Genomic DNA, 24,427 nt, shown 5'->3' with positions numbered 1-24,427 from the left:
AACAATAAGGAAGCACTGGCCTTAAATGACTCATTAAAAAATGATTTAATATATATACATTGAACATTACATCCCAAAGCAGTAAAATACATATTCTTTTCAAGTGCACACTAAATATTCTCTAAGAGAGCCACAAAATAAGCTTCAGTAAACTTTAAAGGAGTGAAATCATATCAAACGTATTTTCTGAGCACAACATAATGAAACTAGAAGTTAAACACAAGGGGAAAACTGCAAAAACAAAAACACATGGAAGCTAAGCAAAGGCTATTATGAAACCAAAGGATCACTGAAGACATCAAAGAGGAAATAAAAACCTGGGAACAAATGGAAATGAAAACAATTCAAAATCTATGGAATTCAGTAAAAAAAAGTTCTAAGAGGGACTTTTATAGTAATACAAGCCTAGCTTAGGAAATAAGAACAACCTCAAATTGAAAAAAAAGAACAAAGAACAAACAGAATGCAAAGATACTGGAAGGAAAAAATGAACAAAGATCAGAGCAGGAATAAGTGAAGTAGAGACTGAAAATAAAAACAATAGAAAAAAAACCCAATAAATCCAAGAACTGATTGCTTAAAAAGATAAAACTGATAAACCTTTAGCCAGACTCAGCAACAAAAAAAGAGAAAGGGCCCTAATCAATAAATTCAAAATGAAAAAGAGTAAATTACAACTGATACCACAAAAATACAGAGGATCATAAGACATAACTACAAAAAATTATATGTCAAAAAAATGGACAGCCTAGAAGAAAGAGAAAATATGAACTGACAAATTAACAGAAATGAAATTGAAATACTAATCAAAAAACTCCCAAAAAGCAAAAGTCTAGGACCAGATGGCTTCACGGGTGAATTTTACAAAACATTTAGAGTTAACTCCTATCCTTCTGAAAGTATTCCCAAAAATTGAAGATAAAGGAATGCTTCTAAACTTATTCTGAGGCCAGCATCATCTTGATTAAAAAAAAAAAAAAAAACAGAAAAGGATGTCACAAAAAAGAAACGTACAAGACAACATCACAAAACATAGATACAAAATTTTCAACAAAATATTAGCAAACAAATTTCAACAATACATTAAAAGCTGAATTTTCGTAGAATTACCTTTGCCTCTCTCTGTAAAGCATGAGGAAATTCTAGCTTTTTGCTCTGGAAAGTTCCAATACCTGGTTAATTCTGGGTGCAATGTCTAACAGAAATTATTGTGTGTCTACTATATGCCAAGCATTGTAGTTATGCTACTTTATGTATGCTACCTATATAATCTTAAGAAATTCTAGAAATAAAGTTAACCATAAAAAAAATCAAAAAAAGGATTATACACTATGATAAAGGGGGATTTACTCTAAGGAAGCAAGAATATTTCAATATCAATCAATGTACTACATCATATTGACAAATAGAAGAATAAAAATTATCTCAGTGATGCATAAAAAGCATTTGATAAAATTTAGCATCCACTTCTGAGTGCTGAAGAATTGATGCTTTTGAACTGTAGTGTTGGAGAAGACTCTTGAGAGTCCCTTGGACTGCAAGGAGATCCAACCAGTCCATCCTACAGGATATCAGTCCTGAATATTCATTGGTAGGACTGATGCTGAAGCTGAAACTCCAATACTTTGGCCACCTGATGCGAAGAACTGACTCATTGGAAAAGACCCTGATACTGGGAAAGATTGAAGGCAGGAGGAGAAGGGGATGACAGAGGATGAGATGGTTGGATGCCATCACTGACTCGATGGATGTTAGTTTGAGTAAACTCAGGGAGTTGGTGATAGACAGGGAAGCCTGGCGTGCTGCAGTCCATGGGGTCGCAAAGAGTGGGACACGACTGAGTGAATGAACTGAACTGAACTGAACATCCATTTCTGTTAACAATTCTCATCAAAATAGGTACAGAGAACATACCTTAACCTAACAAATGCCATATATGACAAGCTCACAGCTAACATCACTCAGTGGTAAAAAGCTAACAGCATTTCCTGTAAGATCAGGAACAAGACAAAGATGTCCACTCTCAAGACCTTTATTCAACATAGAGTTAGAAGTCCTAGCCACAGCATTCAGAAAAGAAACAAAAGAAATTCAATTGGAAAGAAAGAAGTAAAATTGTCACTGCAAATGATATGATACCATACCTAGAGAATCCTAAAACCTACTGCTGCTGCTGCTGCTAAGTCACTTCAGTCATGTCCGACTCTGTGTGACCCCATAGACGGCAGCCCACCAGGCTCCCCCGTCCCTGAGATTCTCCAGGCAAGAATATTGGAGTGGGTTGCCATTTCCTTCTCCAGTGCATGAAAGTGAAAAGTAAAGTGAAGTTGCTCAGTCGTGTCTGACTCTTAGCGAACCCATGGACTGCAGCCCACCAGGCTCCTCCATCCATGGGATTTTCCAGGCAAGACTAGAACTCATCAATGAATTTTTTTAAATTGTAGGATACAAAATTAGTACACAGTAACAACAAACTAGCAGAAAGAGAAATTAAAGAAACAATCCCATGCAAAAGCACATAAAAAAGTATAAAATAGCTAAAATAAATCTAACTGAGGAAGCCGAAGACGTGTATTCAGAAATCTCTAAGACACTAAAAAAGGGGAGAGTGTGGAGGAAGGAAAGAAATATGTGAGGGAATTTAAGAGGTACAAAGCTTTCACTAATAAAATAAATAATAAACAAGTATGAAATGTACAGTGTGGGGAATATATTAATAATTATGCATTTTTATGGTGAAAGACATCTACTCTTATGGTGATCATTTTGAAATGTATAGAAATATTGACATATTATACCAGGAACTAACATAGCATTGTGGGCTTTCCTGGTGGCCCAGATGGTAAAGCATCTGCCTGTGATACAGGAGACCTGGGTTCAATCCCTGGGCCAAGAAGATCTCCTGGAGAGGGGAATGGCTACCCACCTCAGTATTCTTGCCTGGAGAATTCCATGGACAAAGGAGCCTGGCAGGCTATAGTCCATGGGGTCACAAAGAGTTGGATATGACTAAATGACTAACACACACACATGCAACATAGTATTGTAGGTCAGTTACACTGCAAAAACAAACAAGCAAAATCATAGAAAAAGAAGTCAGGCTGTGGTTACCAGAGGTGGAAGGTGGAGGAGGGGAATTAGATGAAGGTAGTCAAACTATAAAAAGTTCCAGTTTTAAGATAAATGAGTACTAGGGATATAATGTATGGAATGATGATTTATGCTGACATACATTATAAATGAGAGTTGTTTGGAGAGCAAGTCCTCTGAGTTCTCATCACAGGAAAAAAATATTTGGTTTCCATTTCTTTAATTTTTTATTTATATGATATAATATGATATGATATATGACAGCTGTTCATCAAGTTGCTCATCTAATGTGGTAATGATTTCATGATACATGCAATCAAATCATTATGCTGTATACCCTAAACTTATATAGTGCTATGTGCCTATCATATTTCAATAAAACAGAGGAATAAAAAGAAAATCACTATTTGGCAGCCCTCATAGTAATAGTAATAATGGATTCAAGAGGTGAAATTTTAAGGAGGAATAGTATATATATTTGTACATGTACACACACACACAGACACACACACATACCCATACAGAAAGAGAGAGAGAGAAAGAATGTCATGGAAAACATAATAGAATATTGACAAGTTTCTGGGTAATGGGGGGTTCCCCTTCTGCCACTTTAACCTACCAACCCTTTGTAGGACACCTTTAGTGGGCAAAGCCTTCTCTCGGGTTCTGTGTAAAAGACAACACAAATGACACAAAGATTATCTTCCCAGAAATCAAATTTAGAGAGAGGAGATGAAATTACTATATATACATAATTCATGCTAAGCATGGATACCCAAGACATGGAACTTTGGAAAAAAGACACAAGGAAGAAAATACTAATTCTTATTGGGAGATTTGTTGTAGTTTCTAGAAGAAAGGGAGGTGACTGGCTGCTTTAAGGATGCTTCTTCTATTTATGGCTATAAAGATGCAGTAGGTTTATGTAGACAGAAGGGAAAGCTTTTTTTAAAAAGAGTCTGGAAAATATATATAATATTTTGAGAAAACAGAGTAAAATCATAGGACCATATCATAAACAAAAGCTAGTCAACCATTCTCCCCTGCCTTGCCATTCTTTGGAATCCAAGAGCCTGTGAATTCTTAAGAGACTCCTTCAGTCTCTGAAAGTGTATAAATCAAGCCATCTCTATAAATTAATATGAAATAATTTTCTTTGCTTTTTCTCATAATTTCAGGTTGACAGTTATCAGATACAATCATGAGGTCATAAACTTTGAACTTTTATGATCATACTCATAATGAAATGGCAGATTCATTTTGATATTTGGCAAAACTAATACAATTATATAAAGTTTAAAAATAAAATTTAAAAAAAAAAGAAAGAAAAGTGATTCTATTAGACATAAACCTGGAAATTATATCTGGCATAAAAATAATTGTCAGAAACAGTTAAAGTAATGGCATTTTGGCATATTAATTTGTATTAATATATAACAACTGCAAGAATAATGTTTTATAAGATTTTTTTTCCTTTGCTTACTGAAGTGTAAAATGACTCCTGGTTTTGGTAGATGCTATTAATAATAATCTATGTTAAGAAGCATTTATTTTGTGAAACTTTAAAATATCTAAGCACAGACAATGTGATAGAAATATATAAGCATCTTTGTCTTAATTTAGACTCAAGATAGTTAGTTGATATTTGAAAAACTCTAATCAAAGCCATGGAGAAGGAAATGGCAACCCACTCCAGTACCCTTGCCTGGAAAATATGGGCTGGAAAATCAAAGCCCACACTCAGGAGATAGCTGCTGAAAATATTTCAGGTCTCTTCTTCTCCAGTACTAAAGAATTTGTTATGTAACATAAGGGATATAAGATATTTTTCCCTGTTGGTGAATTAAGTTGTGGTCAAGATGTGAATCAACTAGAAATACTACATAGGTACCTCAACTCTTGCAAAAAGGGAGTGTATTTAGCAATGCCAAGAGCTAATATCTTCCAGAGTCATTCCCTAGGCCTAAGGAATCTCTTAAGTCTGTTACTGAATTACACAGAGGTCCCCCATCTAGGGGCCCTTGCTGAACCCACCCACCCTGGTCAGTTGAGGAGCTCTTTCTGGCTCAGGGGCCTGCTAACAATAAGGAAACTGAGTTTGGTGCAAGCAAGATAGACATTTGTTCAGTGGCTGGAGGATGGAGAAGGAGCTTATGCTGTCAAGGTACCTTCTCCCTAATGACAAATAGGGACGAGCTTTGCACAGAAAAGGGTGAAGAGGTCATAGAAAGCAGGGGTCTTTTGTTATCCTGATTGATGGACATGGATGGTGATCTTCCAGAATGCTTCCTTCTGCCGTGGTGTGGCCCTTTGGTGTCTAGGTCTGAGGCAAGTGGAACCAATATGGCATGGTGAGCAGAGATCTTATCGCAATGAGATGATGATGCACTGTAGACTGACCTTTGTCTCAATTTTGAAGTTCAGTCAATTTATACTGGTGACTTGTGGTTAAACCCTTTGTTCCTGTCTTGTAAACACAGCTAGAAGGTACAACTTTGTTTTCTGCAAGTTTGCCTAGAGCAAGGTTTTTATTGGAAATGGCAGGGGTTGGGGGGTGCTTCCTTGCCACCTTGTGACTAGTTTTACAGAGATAGGAGAGGCAATGTGTTAGGGACCCTTAGCTAGAGCTTGGTGACAAATCTTTTGAATACTCATCCTTGAAACACTACGTCTCCCAATGCAATTTGAGGTTTAGCTGAATGAAGCTGTCAGCATACTGTTCCCACTGCTTTCAATTAACCTTTCATCCGTGGTACTGGCAGAATGCCCAGAATGACAGTAAGCTGGGCTTCATCCATCTTGCAGACTCTTTGCCCCTTTTTTGGCTTCTTTGGTAATAAATTATTACATATGTGACAAAACTTTGCCTGAGACAACAGGGGTTGTCATACTCCACCTGAAAGCAAGATCATGGACAACTGTAGCTCTCAATGACCATTAAATCCTGGAGGTCACCAATAACCTGCCAAAATAATGTCATAATTTTCAGTGACCAAACCAAAATATCTCTTGCTAAAATATTTCAGTAGCCCTATAAACAATATAATATTTGGAGACAGGGGAACATTTTATGCAAAGATGGGCACAATAAAGGACAGAAATGGTATGCACCTAACAAAAGCAGAAGATATTAAAAAGAGGTGGCAAGAATACACAGACGAACTATACAAAAAATATCTTCATGACCCAAATAACTACGATGGTGTGATCACTCACCTAGAGCCAGACATCCTGGAATGTGAAGTCAAGTGGGCCTTAGAAAGCATCACTATAAACAAAACTAGTGGAGGAGATGTAATTTCACTTGAGCTATTTCATGTCCTAATAGATGATGGTGTGAAAATGCTGCACTCAATATGCTGGCATTTTGGAAAATTCAGCAGTTGCCACAGGACTGGAAAAGGTCAGTTTTCATTCCAATCCCAAAGAAAGGCAATGCCAAAAAATGTTCAAACTACCACACAATTGCACTCATCTCACATGCTAGCAAAATAATACGCAAAATTCTCCAAGCCAGGCTTCAACAGTACATTAACCATGGAAATTTCAGATGTTCAAGCTGGTTTTAGAAAAGGCAGAGGAACCAAAGATCAAATTGCCAACATCCGTTGGATCATCAAAAAAGCAAGAGAGTTCCAGAAAAACATCTACTTTTGCTTTATTGACTATGCCAAAGCCTTTGACTGTGTGAATCACAACAAACTGTGAAAAATTCTGAAAGAGATGGGAATACCAGACTACCTGACCTGCCTCCTGAGAATCTGTATGCAGGTCAAGAAGCAACAGTTAAAACCGGACATGGAACAACAGACTGGTTCCAAATCGGGAAAGGAATATATCAAGACTGTATATTGTCACCCTGATTGTTTAACTTCTATGCAGAGTACATCATGTGAAATGCTGGGCTAGATGAAGCACAAGCTGGAATCAAGATTGCTGGGAGGAATATCAACAACCTCAGATATGCAGATGACACCACCCTTATGGCAGAAAATGAAGAACTAAAGAGTCTCTTGATGAAGGTGAAAGGAGAGTGAAAAGGTTGGCTTAAGACTCAACATTCAGAAAATGAAGATCATGGCATCCATTCCCATCCCTTCACGGCAAATAGATGGGAAAACAATGGAAACAGTGATAGACTATGTTTTGGGGCTCCAAAATCACTGCAGATGGTAACTGTAACCATGAAATTAAAAGACGCTTGCTCCTTGGAAGAAAAGTTTTGACTAACCTAGACTGCATATTAAAAAGCAGAGACATTTCTTTGCCAACAAAGTTCTGTCTGGTCAAAGCTTTGGTTTTTCCATTGGTCATGTATGGATCTGAGAGTTGGACCATAAAGAAAGCTGAGAGCCTAAAAATTGATGCTTTTGAGCTGTGGTATTGGATAAGACTCTTGAAAGTCTCTTGGAGTGCAAGGAGATGCAACCAGTCCATCCTAAAGGAAAACAACCCTAAATATTCATTGAAAGGACTGATGTTGAAGGTGAAATCCAATCCTTTGGCCTCCTAATGCAAAGAACTGACTCATTGGAAAAGACCTTGATGCTGGGTATGATTGAAGGCAGGAGAAGAAGGGGACAACAGAGGATGAGATGGTTGGATGGCATCACCAACTCAATGGACATGAGTTTGAGTAAGCTCTGGGAGTTGGTGATGGACAGGGAAGCCTCGTGTGCTGCAGTCCACTGGGTCACAGAGTCAGACAAGACTGAGTGACTGAATTGAATTGAAAAAGTTGTATTCTGTTACTTTAGCAGTGGTGGCAATGGTGGTGGTGTGGTTTTCCAAGTGAAGATGGGGAGTCTCGTTGATTTACAATGCAGTATTTACTGTGAACTGATAGTAAATATTTTGCTAAAATTTCTCATATTCTATCACATAACCCCAATTGCTTAATTATTATATTTTAAGATAAATTATACTTATATGCAGAGTACATCATGAGAAACGCTGGGCTGGAAGAAGCACAAGCTGGAATCAAGATTGCCGGGAGAAATATCAATCACCTCAGATATACAGATGACAGCACCCTTATGGCAGAAAGTGAAGGGGAACTCAAAAGCCTCTTGATGAAAGTGAAAGTGGAGAGTGAAAAAGTTGGCTTAAAGCTCAACATTCAGAAAATGAAGATCATGGCATCTGGTCCCATCACTTCATGGGAAATAGATGGAGTAACAGTGGAAACAGTGTTAGAGTTTATTTTGGGGGGGGGCTCCAAAATCACTGCAGATGGTGACTGCAGCCATGAAATTCAAAGACACTTACTCCTTGGAAGGAAAGTTATGACCAACCTAGATAGCATATTCAAAAGCAGAGACATTACTTTGCCAACAAAGGTTTGTCTAGTCAAGGCTATGGTTTTTCCTGTGGTCATGTATGGATATGAGAGTTGGACTATGAAGAAAGCTGAGCGCCGAAGAATTGATGCTTTTGAAATGTGGTGTTGGAGAAGACTCTTGAGAGTCCCTTGGACTTCAAGGAGATCCAACCAGTCCATTCTGAAGGAGATCAGCCCTGGGATTTCTTTGGAAGGAATGATGCAAAAGCTGAAACTCCAGTACTTTGGCCACCTCATGCGAAGAGTTGACTCATTGGAAAAGACCCTGATGCTGGGAGGGATTGGGGGCAGGAGGAGAAGGGGACGACAGAGGATGAGATGGCTGGATGGCATCACTGAGTCGATGGACGTGAGTCTGAGTGAACTCTGGGAGTTGGTGATGGACAGGGAGGCCTGGTGTGCTGTGATTCATGGGGTCGCAAAGAGTCAGACACAACTGAGCGACTGAACTGAACTGAACTGAAGATAAATTATGGGGCTTCCCTGGTGGTTCAGATGATAAAGAATCTGCCTGAAATGCAGGAAACCTGAGTAGGATCCATGGGTTGGGAAGATCCCCTGGAAATTACTGAATGATGAAGCACATTGTAATCAAGACCTATGAAGCCAAACTTGCTACTTCCATTTGGTGGTTCAGATGGTAAAGCATCTGCCTACATGCGGGTTCGATCCCTGTGTCAGGAAGATCCCCTGGAGAAGGAAATGGCAACCCACTCCAGTACTCTTGCCTGGAAAATCCCATGGACAGAGGAGCCTGGTAGGCTACCGTCTATGGGGTCACAAAGAGTCGGACACAACTGAGCGAGCTCACTTTCACAGAAAATAATTTCAGAGAAGACAATGGCACCCCACTTCAGTACTCCTGCCTGGAAAATCCCATGGATGGAGGAGCCTACTGGGCTACAGTCCATGGGGTCGCTAAGAGTCAGACACGACTGAGCGACTTCACTTTCACTTTTCACTTTCATGCATTGGAGAAGGAAATGGCAACCCACTCCAGTATTCTTGCCTGGAGAATCCCAGGGATGGGGGAGCCTGGCAGGCTGCCGTCTATGGGGTCGCACAGAGTCGGACAGGACTGAAGCGACTTAGCAGCAGCAGCAGCAGAAAATAATTTTAATTCAATCAAAGGGAAGAAAGATGTCAGAACACTGTACCAATTTAAACATGTATTTAGTTAGGTTTCACAAATGTGTTGAAGATTATTTCTATATGTTGAAAATTTTAAGGCCTAAAATTATGCTCAACATTTGGAGAAATCTGTGCATGGCAAACTCTGAAACCTCTTCCACAGAGAGAAAAGGCAATGGCTTTAAAACTTGTTTAAAATACACAGGTCAAACCAGATGTCATTAAAAAAAAAAAAAAAAGCACTGCTTTCTTTTCACCATGTTACTGCAAGCTTGGCTTCAAATGAAGTAAATTTCCAAACACAAATCACCTAGAGATCAATGCTATTCCCGGACTTTTCCCAGTGTCAGACAAAGAGCACACCAGTGGGCTGCTTCCGTTGTAAAGAGCACTGAATGGTTGTTGTGGAATACAGCCACCCCACCCCGTACTTACAAGAGAAGTCACAGTGTGTCTCAGAGACTAAGAATTTAATAGTAATTTGAGCCCCAGCAGTCTGGCCGCTGCTCTCATGCTGATGTGCCAGGTCAAATCACTTCACTTACTTGTGTCATTATCTTTAAAAAAGAATTGTAGCAGCAAGAGGCTCCCAAATAGAACTCTAATTTCCTGAGAAGGTACAAGTTCTTCTAATATTGGTTCACTAACAGAATTCTCCTAACCTAGTATAATGAAAGGTAATTTCTTTATAGATTCCTAGGATGATGCCTGAGGAGTATTGAGGGTTTATTTGAAAATTTAAGGCACTTAACATATACTTTTTAAAACTAGGATACTCTATAGATGACCAGTGCAAATTCAATGCATAAAGCAGGACACCCAATTTTGGTGCTCTGGGACAACCCAGAGGGATAGGGTGGGAAGGGAGGTTTTGGGGAAGGGGGTCAGGATCGTGAGGGATACATGTATACCTGTGGCTGACTCATGTTGATGTATGGCAGAAACCATCACAGTATTTTAAATTATCCTCCAATTAAAATAAATTTTAAAAATAAATAACTAAAAATATGATACTCCATAGTATAGTTGAAAAACCAATAGATCTTAAGCTTGAGACCATCTATGAAATTTTGTTAAGAATTAAGTGATTTATTTATTTTGAGATATAAAGTCAAATATATAAACTAAAGACTATTCAGTTATATTTTTTATTATGCAGTGAATTAGAATAAATAATAGTATAAACAATTACCATTGTGATTTCCTAAAGTAATAAAGATACAACAATTTTTTGAGGAAAATTTTAATTTCTTTGAAGGAAGTTTAAACAGTCCTGGGAAGTAGAAACTTTGCCAGTTTCAACATTACTTTCAAGAAATTTTTGTTCCCAGTTAATTGACCAGTCTAAATTGTAATAAAAATCATGAGAGTAACTCTGATCCAGCTAAGATATTATATATTGAAAACTATAGTTATGTATTAGGAGGCATAAGTGTACACTGGTGACTCTTTGGGAACCCAGCAATTTAATAGCACTTGGCCTGTAATTAAAAGGTAAAAAGTTGACCAAGTTTATTATTTATTTATGATTATTGTCATTTATAAATTACATACATCTTATAATACATTTTGTTGCAGATAAAATAATAATTCTTTGTTTTATATATATGTGTGTGTTATATATGTGTGTATGTATAAAAACACAAACCTCAACACAAAGAATAGTAAAACAAAATCCTGCCAATCACTCTTTTACTTTGAAAAGTTTAAAAATTATGAACAAGGACAGAGAATAATTCAATACATATTTATCTACCCACACACAGAATTAGCAAAAATTAATATCCATTGGAAGGACTGATGCTGAAGTTGAACTCCAATGCTTTGGGCACGTGATGTGAAAAGCCAACTCATAAGAAAAGACCCTGATTCTGGGAAAGATTAAGGACAAGAGGAGAAGAGGGTGACAAAGGCTAAGATGGTTGGATGGCATCACCAACTCAATGGACATGAGTTTGAGTAATCTCTGGGAGATAGTGAAGAATGGGGAAACCTGGCATGCTACAGTTCATGGGGTAGCAAAGTCAGACACAACTTAGTGACTGAACAACAGCAACAATATTGTATAAAAAATTTTGTTCCTGATATTTGTATACACTTGTGCAAGAACAGGTTTTTCTTGCAGCTGGACTAGAGCAGTGCTCTGTCATCTCCTGAGACATATGCAAGTCAGCTACAACCCTTGGCTCAGGCAGGATTCAGGTTTTCTAGCTGGTGATCTACACTGTGCTGATTAAAATTTGAGACCCTTTTAATTTTTTTTATTTTATTTTATATTATATTTGGTTAACAATATTATATTAGTTTCAGGTGTACAGCAAAGTGATTCAGTTATACATGTAGCTGTCCTTTTTCAAATTCTTTTCAATTTCAGCTATATAACATTGAGCAGAGTTCTCTGTGCTGTACAGTAGGTCCTTGTTGGTCATCAATTTTAAATACAGCAGGGTGTACACGGTAGGATCTCATGTACATATTAGTTCAGTTCAGTTCAGTTCAGCCGCTCAGTCATGTCCGACTCTTTGCGACCCCATGAATCGCAGCAAACCAGGCCTCCCTGTCCATCACCAACTCCCGGAGTTCACTCAGACTCACGTCCATCGACTCAGTGATGCCATCCAGCCATCTCATCCTCTGTCGTCCCCTTCTCCTCCTGCCCCCAATCCCTCCCAGCATCAGAGTCTTTTCCAATGAGTCAACTCTTCGCATGAGGTGGCCAAAGTACTGGAGTTTCAGCTTCAGCATCATTCCTTCCAAAGGAATCCCAGGGCTGATCTCCTTCAGAATGGACTGGTTGGATCTCCTTGCAGTCCAAGGGACTCTCAAGAGTCTTCTCCAACACCACATTTCAAAAGCATCAATTCTTCGGCGCTCAGCTTTCTTCACAGTCCAACTTTCACATCCATACATGACCACAGGAAAAATCATAGCCTTGACTAGACAAACCTTTGTTGGCAAAGTAATGTCTCTGCTTTTGAATATGCTATCTAGGTTGGTCATAACTTTCCTTCCAAGGAATAAGTGTCTTTTAATTTCATGGCTGCAGTCACCATTGCAGTGATTTTGGAGCCCCAAAAAATATATGATGATAAATGTTCAGTAAATTTATTGTGGTCATAACTTCATGATGTGTGTAATTCCAATCATTGTGTTGTATACCTTAAACTTATACAGTAGTGTATGGCAATTATCTCCCAGTAAAACTGGAAAGGAAGATAAAAAATAGAAAATAAAACAAAATCCGAGACCCCCTGGAGGCAGTATTAATAACTTGCCTGCTGTTTTTAAGCTGTATAGGCTGATGGTTTTCGTCTGGTTTAACAAATTCCACAGATGACTTTAGCTACATGAAAGAAGTGAAAGTCACTCAGTGTGTCCGACTCTTTGAGACCCCATGGACTATACAGTCCGTGGAATTCTCCAGGCAGGCCAGAATACTGCAGTGGGCAGCCGTTCCCTTCTCCAGGGGATCTTCCCAAGCCAGGAATTCAACCCAGGTCTGCTGTTTTGCAGGCAGAATTATTACCAACTGAGCCACTAGGAAAGCCCAATGTCCGGTGATGTACAAAAACCTTCTTTGCAAGCTTGATCCTGGGCTTCCCTAAAACTAAGAGGGTTCCCACTTATATTAGTCATCCTTAATCTGAAGATGAAGCACACTGTACAGCTGAAAAGGGGCCCTGAGGTTGTGCAGGGGAGCTTTCAGACGCCCCCATGGTTGCCAGCACTTCCTCCTCCTGTTGGACCAGTGCATGACTCACCCTTGCCTGTCGATGGTATCTTAGTCTTAGTGTTAGTCGCTCAGTTGTGTCCAGCTCTTTGAGACCCCATCACCCCACTCCAGTACTCTTGCCTGGAAAATCCCATGGATGGAGGAGCCTGGAAGGCTGCAATCCATGGGGTCGCTGAGGGTCGGACACGACTGAGCGACTTCACTTCCACTTTTCACTTTCATGCATTGGAGAAGGAAATGGCAACCCACTCCAGTGTTCTTGCCTGGAGAATCCCAGGGACGGGGGAGCCTGGTGGGCTGCCGTCTGTGGGGTCCCACAGATTCAGACACGACTGAAGTGATTTAGCAGCAGCAGCAGCAGAATGTAACCTACCAGACTTCACCCAGGAAATTCTCCAGGCAAGAATACTGGAAGGGGTAGCCAATCCCATCTCCAGGGAATCTTCCTGACCCAAGGATCAAACCCGGGTCTCCTGTATTGCAGGTGGATTCTTTACTGTCTGAGCCATATAGAGAAGCAATTATTTCTAGTGCATTTATTTTATATATGGAGAAACTGAATCAATTTTCATCAGTTCTAAAACACAGCTATAAATTATCTTGTGTATAAATATACAGTCATCTGTAAATAATAGTGATTTTTATTCTGTCTTTACAATCCTTATTCCTTTCATTATTATTTTCTTAACTGCACAGGATAGGAATTCTAGTGCAATGCTGAATACTGTTGACAGCAAAGTATCTCATGACAGCAGGTACTTTGACAACTATTCAAAGATATTTTCAATAAGTCACCATTATTTATGACATTTTCTATAAGATTTCTGGTAGCTATTCTAATCAAAATGAAGGAATTTTATTTTATGCCTAATTTGTTTAAGGTTTTCTTTTTTCTTTTCACTCACGAGTTTTTGTATTTTATCAATTTTTTATCAGAAATGATGACATGATTTTACTTTTTCTATTTTTTAGGATAGTAAATTATGTTGATTTTTCTATTGGTAATCTTTTGTTTTTTGAAAAAACTCAGTTTGGTTGTGAATATATGTACCCCCCCCCATACACACACACACATACACATACTAATTTCACGAACATCATTAGATCCAGTTTAGTGATATTTTAAGATTTTTGTTTCTTTTATAAAATTTATTTTATTGAAGTATAGTTAATTTACATTGTTGTGTTAATTTCTGCTGTAAAGCCCAGTGATTCATATATATATGTATACATATTCTTTTTCATATTCTTTTCCATTGTGGTTTATCCCAAGATATTCACATATTGACTACAGTTTCCTGTGCTATACTGTAAGACATTGTTGTTTATCCATTCTCTGTCTAATGGTTTCCATCTACTAATCCCAGTAGAGACTTTATTATTTTGGACTCCAAAATCACTGCAGATGGTGACTGCAACCATGAAATTAAAAGACACTTACTCCTTGGAAGAAAAGTTATGACCAACCTAGACAGCATATTAAAAAGCAGAGACATTACTTTGTCAACAAAGGTCCGTCTCGTTAAAGCTTTGATTTTTTCAGTGGTCATATATGGATGTGAGAGTTGGGCTATAAAGAAAGCTGAGCACCAAAGAATTGACACTTTTGAACTATGGTGTTGGAGAGGACTCTTCAGAGTCCCTTGGACTGTAAGGAGATCCAACCAGTCCATCCTAAAGGAAATCAGTCCTGAATTATTCATGGGAAAGACTGATGCTGAAGCTGAAACTCCAATACTTTGGCCACCTGATACGAAGAACTGAATCATTGGAAAAGACCCTGATGCTGAGAAAGATGGAAGGCAGGAGAAAAAGGGGACGACAGAGGATGAGATGGTTGGATGGCATCACTGACTCAATGGACATGAGTTTGAACAAGCTCCAGGAGTTGGTGATGGAAAGGGAAGCCTGGTGTGCTGAAGCCCATGGGGTCGCAAAGAGTCAGACACAACTGAACAACTGAACCAGACTGAACTGAATCCCTCCCACCTTGACAACCACAAGTCTATTCTTTATGTTTGTGAATCTGCTTCTGTTTCATAGATATGTTCACTTGTATCACATTTTAGATTCCATATATAAGTGATATTACATAGTATTATCTTTCTGTGTTGGACATAACTTCACTTTGTATGATAATCTCCCAGTCCATCCACGTTGCTGCAAATGGCATTATTTAATTTTTTTATGGTTGAGTAATATTCCATTCTATATAAATACCACATCTTCTCTTTTAAGATTTTGGTTTCTTAGCTGGTAGGCAAGTTTGGCTTGTGATTTTCCTTTTTTGTACTTCATTTGGCAGTTGTCAAGGGGATGATGAGATATTGCTCAGGAGCTTCAGGTTGCATCTGATGGCTGAAAACTGTTGCCTAACCTCTGCTCTCTGGATTTTGCCGTTCCCATGGGAACTAAGGAGCCCTGTCTGTAGCAAGCCCCACTCTCAGCTCTAACACAAAGAAAACCATCACCATGGATCTTCCATAAAGCTCGTTCCCCTCGTCCATGGCTTCCTTATTGACTTGATGAACAGTGCCCTCCAAGTCTTCAAAGAAAGATATTACCTTTCCTCATGCTCTGAATTCCCCTACTGAATTCCTCTCTGAATGATTTCCTCCTTATTCTTCCTCCTTATTTCTTTAGCACAGGTCATAACTTTCCAATCTTCTAGGGGATAATGTAAAAGGTATTGCAACTACTCATGCCAGAGAGTCAAAGTCAGTGTCACAGAAGAATGCCCTGCACTGATAAAATCCCCTGCATCTATCAGGGACCCCCAAGGCACATTCTTATCCATATTGTCCTGCTTCCCACCAGTCCTCAGGTTGTGCAGTTCATCAGGCCTATAATCGCTCCTTCTTTGGAAGGTTCATCACTTCACTCAATCAAGTTATGCTAATATTGACTTTATTTATGGTTTGGTTGTCGAGGTGGAAATGAAGACAGATGTTAAGGACAGCATTTTTTTTTCTGCAGCTTTTGTCCTCAAACATGACGAAATGCGCCATTTCTGCAGAGGATGCAAGGGGATCTGTGGGTTAGTTTCTCAAGTGCATCTACTCTGATAGACCTGTTTCACATCCCATGACTCCCTTCTCCATGAAAAGAGCCCTGACTTCGGCATGGAGACTTAACCTCAGCTGAAAACTCAGCCTCCTGAAGTCTTCTCCAATTGTACAATTAAGTCTTGTGCCTAAGTAATGGTTTGCCAGGACTACTAGTTGCAAAGGAAAGTCTCTTAAAATCTTGTCAAAAAGTTTCTTTGAATGTCACACTGAACTTGAATTTGCTAATTAATATATTCAAGAATGCCATTTCTTCTTGGCAATAAATCATTGACAATTAGCAGCAGACATCCAATTCTTCTGTTCTTATAGGTACTATTCCACTGAGACTTTCAAATGCTTGCAAAATTTCAATATCTAATACATCCTCTTTCACCTGTAGCCTATCCCTATCCACCACAGGTAAAAGTCTTTGCAAATCTTATCGATAAAGCAGGCTAGGACACTTCCTGGTGGTCCAGTGGTTAAGAATCCACCTGCCAATGCAGGGGACATGGGTTTGATCCCTGGCCTGAGAAGATTCCACATGCCATGGGGCAACTAAGCCAGTGTACCACAACTACTGAAACAGCGCACCCTGGAGCCTGGGCTCCACAGCGTGAGATGCCACTGCAATGAGAAGCCCACACACCTGCTCACTGCAACTAGAGAAAGTCCTCAGGCAACAATAAAGACCCAGAGAAGCCAAAAATTAAAAGAAAATAAAGTCTTAAAAAAAAAAAGCAGCCGAGGGACCACCAGTATTTCCTCCATTACCAATAGTGGGATTCCTTTTGCAATCCAACTGAAATTAACCAAATCCTATCTTTATGGTCTGTTTCAAAGGCCCAGCATAGCATCAACCATCTCAGATGTGATTCCCAAGAAGCAGAGCCTGATTGAAAAGTTCCTGCTCAAGATTCATTGAGTGAATATTATCAGGAGGAGAGGAAAGAAGACAGCATGAGGAAGGGGAGAAAAAGTTGAGAGGAACACGGTTTCAGCCTGATCCCACAGGAAAGCTTGAAAGCATATATCACCCTATGGGGCTTATCACCTTCGAGGTAAGAAGACTGGCTTTTTGTGTCCTCTTGTCATCAGACATTGCCTGAGGACTGCCCCTGGAGAGGGCAGATAGCTTTCTAGGTGACCTAGGCATTTCTTAAGAGAAGAGGGGCAGCTCTGATCTGTCAGAGGCCAACACTCATAGCAGCTAAGTCATGGGTGTGTTAGACAAATAAAGAGGATTCAGGCATTGCAGAAAACACCATGGCTACCCTCAGGAACCTAGACAGCATATTAAAAAGAAGAGACAGTACTTTGCCAGCAAAGGTCCATCTAGTCAAGGCAATGGTTTTTCCAGTAGTTATGTTTGGATGTGAGAGTTGGGCCAACTCTGAAGAATTGATACTTTTGAACTGTAGTGTTGGAGAAGACTCTTGAGAGTCCCTTGGACTCCAAGGAGATCCAACCAGTCCATTCTAAAGAAGATCAGCCCTAGGTGTTCTTTGGAAGGAATGATGCTAAAGCTGAAACTCCAATACTTTGGTCACCTGATGTGAAGAGCTGACTCATGTGAAAAGACCCTGCTGCTGAGAAAGATTGAAGGCAGGAGAACAAGCGGACAATAGAGGATGCAATGGTTGGATGGCATCACCAACTCAATGGCCATGAGTTTGGGTAAACTCTGGGAGTTGGTGATGAACAGGGAAGCCTGTCATGCTGCAGTCCATGGGGTCGCAAAGTTTCCAGACACGACTGAGCAACTGAACTGACCTGAACCTTCAGGACTGGGTTACTGGGTTGCCATCTCTTCTGCAATCAGAAGATCACTTGTTTCAGAACTATTCTTTCACAGCAACCATGTGTCACCACAGTGAGAAAAAGATGACCCACAAGAAGCCACCACAAACAGAAAGTCCCTGTAAGTCTGTTACTACTCTTGTCTCAAGGCTCAAGCCAAACAACTACAACCTACATTTAAAAAACACATTGCCTCTCAACATGGAAAAAAAGTATCTCATGGTACCTGGGACTCCACTAACACTCCAGCGAGGGAAAGAATGCCCCACAACTCAGCTTGCCACCAAAAGCAGCGAAAACAGCTAATCCAGATCCTGAATGGCCACGTGTGATTGACGAAGTGAGAAAGGAGCCTGAGAAACATCATGTGGCTTCTTCAGCCTCTTGGTTCTGGAGGGTTCATCAAAAGGTGGGAGCAGTGATTGTCAGCATCAGTTCACCAAACCCATCTTCATCCACTCTTATTATTCAGAATCTACCTCCAATGTTTAAAGTTCCAAATAAGGGATTTCCCTGGGGGTCCAATGGCTAAGACTTCACACTCCCAATGAGTGTGAAGCTTTTGGATTTGAACTGTGGTCAGGGAACTAGGAGAAGGCAATGGCAACCCACTCCAGTACTCTTGCCTGGAAAATCCCAGGGACAAAGGAGCCTGGTAGGCTGCAGTCCATGGGGTTGCTAAGAGTCGGGCACGACTGAGTGACTTCACTTTCACTTTTCACTTTCATGCATTGGAGAAGGAAACGGCAACCCACTCCAGTATTCTTGCCTGGAGAATCCCAGGGACAGAGGAGCCAAGTTGGGTGCTGTCTATGGGGTTGCACAGAGTCGGACATGACTGAAGCGAAGCAGCAGCAGCAGCAGCAGGGAACTAGATCCCACATGCTACAACAAAGCACTCACAATCTGCAATTATTTGACCTGACACAGTCAAATAAATTTTAAAAATTTAAAATATGGAAATTAAAAAATAATAGTAATAAAGTTTCAAATAAAAAATGTCAGTACCAAAAACAGGACACCAAAAATCAACTTATCCCCAGGAATACAACTCAATCTTTCTTTTTTTCCCTAGTTTAAAATTTTAAACTAACACACAAAAAAAGATGTCCTTTTCATTATAGGGGTCTGGAATGCAAGAGCAGGAAGTCAAGAAATACCTCTAGTAGCAGGCAAATTTGGCCTTGGGGTAGAGAATGAAGCTGAGCAAAGGCTAATAGAGTTTTGCCAAGAGAACACACTGGTCATAGCAAACACTCTCTTCCAGCAACACAAGAGAAGACTCTACACATGGACATCACCAGATGGTCAATACCGAAATCAAATTGATTATATTCTTTGCAGCCAAAGATAGAAAAGCTCTACAGTCAGCAAAAACAAGACCAGGAGCTGACTGTGGCTCAGATTGTGAACTCCTTATTGCCAAATTCAGACTTCAATTGAAGAAAGTAGGAAAACCACTAGACCATTCATGTATGACTAAATCAAATCCCTTATGATTATACAGTGGAAGTGAGAAATAGATTCAAAGGATTAGATCTGATAGAGTGCCTAAAGAACTGTGGACTGAGGTTTGTGACATTGTACAGGAGGCAGTGATCAAGATCATCCCCAACAAAAAGTAATGGAAAAAGGCAAAATGGTTGTCTGAGGAGGCCTTACAAATAGCTGTGAAAAGAAGAGACATTAAAGGCAAAGGAGAAAAGGAAAGATGTACCCATTTGAATGAAGAGTTCCAAAGAATAGCAAGGAGAGATAAGAAAGTCTTCCTCAGCGATCAAGCAAAGAAATAGAGGAAAACAACAAAATGGGAAAGACTAGAGATCTCTTCAAAAAATCAGAAATACCAAGGGAACATTTCATGCAAAGATGGGCTTAATAAAGGACAGAAATGGTATGGACCTTACAGAAGCAGAAGATATTAAGAAGAGGCAACAAGAATACACAGAAGAACTATCAAAAAATATCTTCATGACTCAGATAATCACAATGGTGTGATCACTCACCTAGAGCCAGACATCCTGGAATGTGAAGTCAAGTGGGCCTTAGGAAGCATCACTACAAACAAGTCTAGTGGAGGTGATGGAATTCCAGTTGAGCTATTTCAAATCCTAAAAGATGATGCTGTAAAAGTGCTGCATTCAACATATCCAGCAAATTTGGAAAATTCAGCAGTGGCCACAGGACTGGAAAAGGTCAGTTTTCACTCCAATCTCAAAGAAAGGCAATGCCAAAGAATCCTCAAACTACCACACAGTTGCCCTCATCTCACACGCTAGTAAAGTAATGCTCAAAATTCTCCAAGCCAGGCTTCAACAGTACGTGAACCATGAACTTCCAGATGTTCAAACTGGATTTAGAATAGGCAGAGGAACCAGAGATCAAATTGCCAACATCTGCTGGACCATCAAAAAAGCAACAGAATTCCAGAAAATCATCTACTTCAGCTTTATTGACTATGCCAAAGCTTTTGACTGTGTGGATCACAATAAACTGTGGAAAATTCTTCAAGAGATGGGAATACCAGACCACTTGACCTGCCTCCTGAGAAATCTGTATTCAGGTCAAGAAACAGCAGATAGAACTGGAGATGGTACAACAGACTGGTTCCAGATCCGGAAAGGAGCTCGTCAAGGCTGTATATTTTCATCTGGCTTATTTAATTTCTATGCAGATTACATCATGAGAAGTGCTGAGCTGGATGAAGCACAAGCTGGAATCAAGATTCTCAGGAGAAATATCAATAATCTCAGATATGCAGATGATACCACCCTTGTGGCAGAATTGAAGAAGAACTAAAGAGCCTCTTGATGAAAGTAAAAGAGGAGAGTGAAAAAGTTGGCTTAAAGCTCAACATTCAGAAAACGAAGATCATGACATCCAGTCCCATCACTTCATGGCAAATAGATGGGGAAACAATGGAAACAGTGACAAACTTTATTTTGGGGGGCTCCAAAATCACTGCAGATGGTGACTGCAGCCATGAAATTAAAAGATGCTTGCTCCATGGAAGAAAAGTTATGACCAACCTAGACAGCATATTAAAAAGCAGAGACATTTTTTTGCCACCAAAGGTCAATCTAGTCAAAGCTTTGATTTTCCCAGTAGTCATGTATGGATTTGAGAGTTGGACTATAAAGAAAGCTGAGTGCTGAATAATTGATGCTTTTGAACTTTGGTGTAGGAGAAGACCCTTGAGACTCCCTTGGACAGCAATGAGATCCAACCGTGCATCCTAAAAGAAATCAGTCGTGAATATTCATTGGAAGGACTGATGCTGAAGCTGAAATGTCAGTCCTTTGGCCACCTGATGCAAAGAACTGACTCACTGGAAAAGACCCTGATGCTGGGAAAGTTGAACGTGGGAGGAGAAGGGGACGACAGAAGGTGAGATGGTTGGATGTCATCACCAACTCAATGGACATGAGTTTGAGTAAGCTCTGGGAGTTGCTGATGAACAGGGAAGCCTGGTGTGTTGCTGTCCATGAGGTCGCAAAGAGTCGGACACAACTGATTGACTAAACTGAAGTTTTTTTTTTTTTAATTAACATAGAACGTCACTTCAAAATATAAACAAGAAACAGTACAACACACTGTGCTCTTATATACATGTTTCAGTTCAGTTCAGTTCAGTCGCTCAGTCGTGTCTGACTCTTTGTGACCCCATGAACCGCAGCACGCCAGGCCTCCCTGTCCATCACCAACTCCCGGAGTTCACTCAAACTCATGTCCATCGAGTTGGTGATGCCATCCAGCCATCTCATCTTCTGTCGTCCCCTTCTCCTCCTGCCCCCAATCCCTCCCAGGATCAGTCTTTTCCAACGAGTCAACTCTTCGCATGAGGTGGACAAAGTACTGGAGTTTCAGCTTTAGCATCATTCCTTCCAAAGAAATCCCAGGGCTGATCTCCTTCAGAATGGACTGGTTGGATCTCCTTGCAGTCCAAGGGACTCTCAAGAGTCTTCTCCAACACCACAGTTCAAAAACATCAATTCTTCGGCACTCAGCTTTCTTCACAGTCCAACTCTGGCATCTATACATGACCACTGGAAAAACCATAGCCTTGACTAGACGGACCTTTGTTGGCAAAGTAATGTCTCTGCTTTTGAATATGCTATCTAGGTTGGTCATAACTTTTCTTCCAAGGAGTAAGCATCTTTTAATTTCATGGCTGCAGTCACCATCTGCAGTAATTTTGGAGCCCAAAAAGATGAAGTCTGACACTGTTTCCACTGTTTCCCCATCTATTTCCCATGAAGTGATGGGACCAGATGCCATGATCGTTTTCTGAATGTTGAGCTTTAAGCCAACTTTTCCACTCTCCTCTTTCACTTTCATCAAGAGGCTTTGGAGTTCCTCTTCACTTTCTGCCATAAGAGTGGTGTCATCTGCATATCTGAGGTGATTGATATTTCTCCTGGCAATCTTGATTCCAGCTTGTGCGTCTTCTAGCCCAGGGTTTCTCATGATGTACTCTACAATATACATGTTTAAATCTAGATAAACATGCTCTGTCCAATTAATAGAGTGCAGAAAAGAAGGAGAAAAGGCGTCTCAATCTTCACATGGCAAAAAAGTGTGTTAATTTTCCCTTTACTCTCAGGTTAAAGTTTGGGTGTATAGAATTAGGTCAACAGTGGTTTTTACATCAGAACATTGAAATGATAATTTCACTGATTTGTGGCATTGATTGCTGCCCCTGAGAGATCTGTTGTCTGTCTAATCAGCCTCCCTTTATAAATTACCTTGTTTTTCTCTCTGGCAGATGAAGTTTTTCTCTTCTTATTTGGTTCTGCAATTTCCCTGTGGCTTTTCTAGACATAGTTTATTGTGCTCTTTCATATTAGATCTCGGTGTACCCCTTCAGCCTGAGAACCATCTTCAGTTCTAGGAAGTCCTCAGCCATCATCTCTTCTAATGTCCTTTGTCCTACCTCCAGTTGTGTTCTGTTTTCCTGAAATTTTATCAGCATATGTTGATGGATGCATTTATTTTCTCTTCTCTGAATCTTAGCATCTGTTTCATATTTTTCAACTCTTTATCTCTATGCTTAATGTTTCTCTGGAGTTTTTTAATTACCCTTTCAATGATTATGCTGTTTACACTTTTAGTTGCATTGTTAAAAGTTTCGTTTCAGTAAATATAACTATTCTTAACATTGGACAGGTGAGGGGGTGTGTGTTCCAAAGTTACCTGTTCTCTCTGTGACCAGTTGTGACCCCATAGTTGCTCAAATGCTTTATGCCTACAGTATTTACGCATATAAATGCTCCCATTTTTTGCATTTCTGAGTGTTGTTAAAGTCACTTATTCCTGCTTGCTATTTGCCATTTTTATTATATATGGGGGAGGTGCTTACTTTCCAAAGTAGTTTGGAGTTAAATCTGCTTTGAGGCAACTTAAAACTAATACTTCTGCTTACTATATGCTTATAAACATTTCCATTGTCATGAAAGGAAAAAACAAAACAAAAATGAAAAACTTCAAACTGCAGAGATAAAGGAGTATACAGCGGAAATTAACACAACATTATATAAATCAACTCTTCTTCAATAAAAACATTTTTTAAGAGAGAAAAAAAAGTTATTTTTAGTTGAAAAAAAAAAAAAGTAGCTTAGTGTTTCCTGGGTCCGGAGAACAGCTACAAAGTAATTTTGAGTTTCTTCTTCCAAAAGCCCTGTGGACTTCACAAGTCCAGGGCCAACTCTGTGCAGTTTCACCTTGGTGCCTGCACAAGGTGGGGAGTTCAGCTCCAGCTCTCCGCACAGAGCCACTTCTAGACCCAATTCCCTTGGCAAGCCCTCATATCTCAGCTAATTCACTGACCTGGATGGGAATTCCCTCTTCATTATTTTACCTGATGGTTCTCCTTACTTTGAAGTAAGTGTGTGTACATATATATATGGGTTTTGGGGGGTTGTTGTTCTATTTATTTATTTTAATTGGAGGATAATTATAATGTTGTGATAATTACTTTATAATATAATATTTTGTCATACATCAATATGAATCAACCACCAGTATACATGTGTCCCTTCCATCCTGAACACCGTGTCACAAATTCTTCCCTCCTGCATCCTTCCTGGTTGTCACAGAGCACTGGCTTTGAGTGCCCTGCTTCATGCATTGAACTCGCACTGGTTATCTATTTTATTTATGGTAATGTACGTGCTCTGCTTAGTCGCTCAGTAGTGTCTGACTTTTTGCAAACCCATGGACTGTAGCCTGCCAGTCTTCTGTCTATGGGGATTCTCCAGGCAAGAATACTAGAGTGGGTTGCCATGC

Source organism: Bos grunniens, chromosome 17 (genome assembly GCF_055505025.1).
Source record: "Bos grunniens cultivar Pamir isolate PY7600 chromosome 17, Bosgru_T2T1.0, whole genome shotgun sequence".
In the NCBI taxonomy this organism is placed as follows: domain Eukaryota; kingdom Metazoa; phylum Chordata; class Mammalia; order Artiodactyla; family Bovidae; genus Bos; species Bos grunniens.
Note: the sequence above shows the minus strand (reverse complement) of the source record.